Below are 6,608 nucleotides of genomic sequence, written 5' to 3'. Positions count from 1 at the left end.
GTTGACCATCAAACCCTCCTTTTATCCCATCAAACAGAAGCGGAGGGCCTTTGATGAGAAAAAATACCGGGCAATTGGAGAGGAGGTTGCCAAGCTCCAGGGCATTGGGTTCATCCGCCAAGTCATCTACCCCCAATGGATTTCTAACTTGGTCATGCTCAAGAAGCCCAGCGGAAAGTGGAGGATGTGTGTTGACTTCAAAAATCTCAACAAGGCATGCCCAAAGGATAGCTTCCCACTACCCCGCATTGATCAACTGGTCGATGCAACCGCCGGACACGAGCTCCTACGCATGATGGACGCTTTCTCCGGATATAATCAGATCAAGATGCACCCCGGCGACCAGGAGTGCACCACCTTCACCACCGACAAAGGCCTCTACTACTACAATGTCATGCCTTTCTGTCTGAAGAACGCCGGTGCAACTTATTAGCGGTTGATGAACGCCATGTTCGCAGAGCATCTGGGAAAAATCATCGAGGTCTACGTGGACGACATGCTAGTTAAGAGCATAAAGGCCAGCGGACATGTGGCAAACCTCAAGATCATAGTAACCATTCTCCTGGCCTATGGTATGCGCCTCAACCCAGAAAAATGTTTCTTTGGAGTCACCGCCAGAAAATTTCTGGGTTACATCGTCAGCGAGCGAGGCATCGAGGCTAACTCGGACAAGGTACAGGCCATCCTTAACCTGGCGGACCCCGAGTATAAGGTGGACGTCCAATGCCTCCAGGGCAATTTAACCGCCCTTTCTCGATTCATCTCCAGACTTACCGATAGGTGTGCACCATTCTTCAAACTCCTCAAAACGACTCACAACACTACACCAATTTTGTTATCAGACAACACTTTTTGCACAACGAAAAAAAAAATGTGTTGTGTGATGAAGAAAAGTGAATCACACAACATGTTTAGTAAACTTACGTTGCATAAGGTGGTTAAAATTCTGAAGTTTTTGTTTAGAAGGTCATTGCACAACGGTTACAAGAATAATCTGTTGTCTGAATCATAAAAAAAAATAGCGGCAGATTTCCCTCCCAGATCGACTCAAATTTGGCTCCAAATTGGTACTATATAGCACAATAGTATAGTTATATCTGTTGTATGAGAGTACCATGCAAAGCATGATACAACGGTTTTTGACTTTTTGTTGTGTGATGAAGTGGGAAATATTGAATGTGCCTTTATTTGGCCCAAAATGGCACTCGAGCCCCCCAAAAACCTCCGAGTTTTGATTGAAATATAGCACCAAATTGATAATCAGACAACCAAATGAGTTGTTTCCGTTGTGTAAATGAGCATTGGCTAGCATGTTACTTTGGTAGCATATTATAGCGGGAACTTTTCCCTCTTTGGAACCTTAGCTGAGATTTAATTTGTTCACAATCAGACAACAAAACTTCATCTTTACGTTGTCTGATTCATAAAGCAAAAATTAAAAGCCCGCCACAACTTAATTAATTAGCTAGCTAGCTAGGTTTATTGGATTTGCTCTCCCCGCGCGTCTAACACTTTGTCAAAACAGCCGTTTCCTCTCGTCGAGTAGCTCTCTTCTCAACTTCATCAAAAACCATCACTCGATCTCTCGTCAAAAGACCATGGCTCTCTCATGAAAACACCATCCGTCATCAAAACACATGCATCTCGATTAGGTCTATCTCTGAGAAGCCATGCCAACCCATTCCCTCTCTCATCTCCCCTCAGCTGCAAACCAAATAGGAAGCCGCTGGGAGGTTTGATTCTAAGCAAAATCACCACGAAGCACTGACCTTGTTGTTCTTGCGCAGCCCACTTGAAACCACTGAGCAGATCTCTCTCTCTCTCTCTTTCTCTCTATCCGTCACTCGCTATTAATGGTGCTCCGGCCACGAACCCGTCTATAGTGAGCAGTTTGACGGCGAATCCTACCAGACTTAACCTCCACTGTGATCTGTCGAAGCTTGTGGGTTCAGGTAAGATTCCAATTCCACCTCTCGAATATGGGTCATCTAAATTCATCTAATTCATGCTTATTTTCATTAGTTATGTGATTGTATTGAACTAAGAAAGCAAAAACAAGCATGCCCACAAAGAAAAAAAATGATGTAGTTACTATGATTGTGTGAATGGTTTCCCACGAATTCTCCTTCTCTAGATTTGGTCTGTTCGCCCCATTCTACCATGTTTGGATTTCCTGATTTTGATTTTAGGGTTTTTTGGGGATTTTTTTTCAACGGAAAAGACTGTTGCTTTAGGAAATTGGATAACTGATTTGTCAAATTGGAGATAAGGTTTTTGACATAAGTAAATTGCTCAAGTAATGTCGTAACAAATAGCAACTCTGTTTGATTAGAGTCCAGGGAACAAAATAGTATTTGATTGGTTTAGACTTACAATTTAGATTATCTAAATTGGTGGTGAGTTGATGGTGTTAGTGTTTGGAATATGATTTGATCTTTTCATGATATTGTTAGATCCCAGAAAGTGAATTTAGTTTAGGCTTAGTAGATTCAGTGTTCTTTTTGCATTTGCCTTGATTGAAGATGTTTATTCTGTGCAGTAAAGTGATTGTAAATTCATGGAAAAATAGAGGGTTCGGTTACAATATTGAAAGTGTGGAGTATCATGGTGACTTTCAGTTTCCATTGGCTTGTATTGCTTGAATGTTGAATGTGAATCTTACTTTCCAAACCGAAAATGTGGTGATTTTTCTTCAATTAGTATTCCATAAGTCAAGGACAGCATTTCAAAACAGGCCTAATTGTTTTTTTGTGTACAAATATCGTTTTGAAGTTTGGATATATTTGTTTTTCACCTCAGGTATGATAGTGTACAAAAAGCAAGTTGTGAATATGCACTTTAAAAACATGTATCTATTTGGTTGGAACTAGTTTTCTGAGTTTTTTTTTTTTTTTTTTTTCAGTTTCTTCTTGTGGGGACAGGGAAGAATGAGTTTTATTGGCTTGCAATGAATTTTTTCATGCTAATCTTGCTTATAGAAAGTGATGTGATTATTATTAACGGGAGGAAATAATGTGGTAAAAGCTAGTTTTTATGGAAGAAGGGAGTCCTATGGTATATGTGCTTAAGACCTTTCTTCCTACAATCATATGAAGAGTCTTATCCCTCTTGGGAATTGATAGGGTGGAAGAGGAGAATGTCAAAAGACTCAAATACCAACAGAAGGGTAAAAAAAAAATGAAATTAAGTGAATGGTTGTTTTATGCATGCATTCAAGTGCTAGTTAGTTAACCCACATTTTGACTCTACAAATGTTTCAGTGATGTTATGTGTTTATCATCTACTGTTGTGAAAGATGCATGAGGATAGTGTGATCATGTGCTGCAATGTTGAACATGATGCAAATTTGTTTTAACTTGTCGAGACATAATTAGATTACTGAACTTAGAAGACATAAAAGATGTAGAACTGTCATCCGGTTACCAAGAGTGGTCTCATAGACTATACATCGACACTGTTTCAGTCTAGGGTCAATGTTGTTGCTTTTGAAAGTTCAATATTGTGACTTCAAATGTTAAATTTAAGCCACTTAAATCTGTTACTATTTTGAATATATATAGGGAACAACTATAAATCTTGTTTTTTGGTTCATTTTTTAGTCAAACGTAGCTGAGGTTGATTGCAAGTTGGCAATAGGTTCTGTTGAACATATTGTTGCTTATGCCACTATTATGGAGTGCGAGGATCCTTCCCAACTCGTTCATGGCACTCCACTAGGGGATGGTAATGTGCGTGTTTCCATCTATGCCGCGCTTGAGGAGAAAGCAAAAGTGCCATTTCCTGTGAAAGATGAAATTGAAACAGTGAAGCAGGCTATGGGGAGTTGGGTCGCATGGCCTAAACATCTAGTCATAAAATCTGCAGTCAAGGTAAGAACTGTGTATAATTCAACCTGTAGCTACTTTGATAACATTCATTTGTTTATAGAAATTCACTTAATTGTAGATATGCAGCTTATATTTATGATTTGTACCTTACATTTATTTTCTTATTCTAGAAACCTACCAAGGATAAAGCTGATAAGAAGAAGAAAAGGAAAGAGATAGGGGAAGAGGACTCGGAGATTGAATTTGGCTTGGCCAAATTGGCACCATCGTTGCCAGCTTCATTGAAGATGTTATGTTTGTGGGGTGAGGATGCATTCAAAGATGGGAATACAATCAACTTCTACATGGAGCCTAAAGTGTTTGGATATTCTCGCAAGACATTTATATTGGGAAAAGATGTTAGGCGACTTGCAAGCATGAGGGAAGTAACTGGAACTTGCATTGCTGTGTATCAAAGGTAGAAAAAGTCCTTCAACTGATATTATATATATATATATATATATATATATATATATATATATATATATATATATATATATATTTATATATACATATATGCTTTGTCCGTAATGCCTTGATAAGGAGTATAGTTGCTGAAACCCAATGAGTTGGTGCAAATGTTTGTTATTAGGTACCTCTATGATAAGTTGAAGGCTTATAAAATGCTGGACATGGTTGCGTTTGTTGACCCTTCACTTATTGGTGCTGTGGGGTGTGGGAATGGAACTGTCAAGGCCCAACACATCAAAGATAGGCTTGTAACTGCTAAACCAGGGCAGATGTTCATGCTGCCATATAACTCAGGGTAAGTTAATGAATGTTTGCAAACTTTCATATCTACTGTGTCTGAACATATATAACAAATTAGTGTTCAAGATATATGACATTTTGTATGCATGTAGTGATCATTGGGTGTTGACACTTGTTGATCCGGAGAAAGGAACTGCCTATTTTATAGACCCGCTGAAAAGACGCTTACCCACAGGAGATTGGATGTCTATCGTGGATACGTAAGTCCCTCGTTTACATATTGATTGAAATGCAACAATTTTATGAAATCTGTTTAATACACTTGTTTTCCTCCCTTGCATTATGGTACATCATTGATCATGTTGTTGTTTTGGTGTAGTGCTATGCGTATGTATATTTCTGAAAAGAATAAGCAGAGTCGGAGTTCAGTCCATTGGAAAAATTTGGCTGTAAGTTTCACCACTTGTGGTTTTCAAAAAACAGTTTTCCATGCCAAGTTTTCACTTGTTCATTCATTTGCTTGTGTTTAGGGCATTCCTCCCCAACCTAGCAACAAGGAGTGCGGGTACTTTATCATGCGATAAATGGGAGATATCATTGAGGATAAAGACATGTCATTGTTTCCTTCCAAGGTATCAACATATATAGCTATAAATAGTCACTTGACTCAATTTCTATTAAGTGTGTTATTATATCTATGCCTTATTCACCAAAATGATTAACTGATCCTTTTGATATAATTAACTGATTTCAGTGGGAGAGGAGAGGCAGTAGCCAATACACCCAGGCAGATATTGATCAAGTGCGAAATGAGTGGGGGAAGTTTGTTGTCAACACATATGTGCACGAGTCATGAAGTAGCACACTTGTTGCTGGTACATTTTAGATAAGGAAAACATCTTTTTTGTGCTTCTCTGCTGGTACATTGTCATGCACCATGTGTGGCATATTTTGGAACCATATATGTGTATCAGCTTTTTGATGTCCCGAGTAGATGGGCATGCACTAGAATGCTTTTCTTGTGTAAAATGTTGGTTTCAATGATTGGGAAATGCATCCCTTTTGCTTTTGAAGTTTAAAGTAATGGTTATATGAATCATTTGATGGTTTGCAATGTTTATATTTGATAGAGTACTGTTCATTTCGTAAATAGACCAAATGAATGCACAATCTAATTCAGGAATGGAATGTTCAAATGATCACACAACAGACCAAAGCTAATAATCACTGCCTGTTGTCTGAATGACCAAAAATGGGAGAAAAACACATTGTAATCAATATATCACACATCGGTTTTTAACGAATCAGTGTCTTCTGATTAATACTCAGACAACAGAATTAATTGAACTCTGTTGTCTTAATAGCTAATCACACAACAGAATTAATTGAACTCTGTTGTCCTACAAGTTAATCACACAACAGAAGCAATTGAACTCTGTTGTCCTAAATTTAATCACACAACAGATATAGTCTAAGAACTGAAGTTTGAAGAGCAATCAGACAACAGACAAAATAAAAAAATGTTGTCTGACATGATTAACATACAACGGTTGCAAACTGGCACTGTTGTCTGAAGACGCCCCTAAACTACTGCGCAGCTGCGCGCTTGGCATCTGCCGAGCTATCAAACAACAGTTATAACACATACCTGTTGTCTGTGTGTTTATCACACAACTGTGTTCCACCGTTGTCTGATTTTTCATCAGACAACGGCTCACTCTACAACGGTTACACTTCAAATCACACAACGGTTTTCTGCCGTTGTCTGATAACAAAATTGGTGTAGTGCAAGAAAGTCATCAACTGGAACCCAGAGTGTCAGGCGGCGTTCCAGGGCCTGAAGGAGTACCTAGCGGCAGTCCCTCTCCTTTCTGTCCCTGTGCAAGGAGAGACACTGTTCATTTACCTAGCGGTCTCGGTATCGGCGGTAAGCTGCGCCATTATCCGGCGGGAGGGCCAAGACGAGCTCCCAGTGTTCTACGCCGGCAAAGGAATGAACGGAGCAGAAATAAGGTATCCTCCCTTGGAGCA

The sequence above is a fragment of the Rosa rugosa genome, chromosome 5 (genome assembly GCF_958449725.1).
Source record: "Rosa rugosa chromosome 5, drRosRugo1.1, whole genome shotgun sequence".
Lineage (NCBI taxonomy): Eukaryota > Viridiplantae > Streptophyta > Magnoliopsida > Rosales > Rosaceae > Rosa > Rosa rugosa.
Note: the sequence above shows the minus strand (reverse complement) of the source record.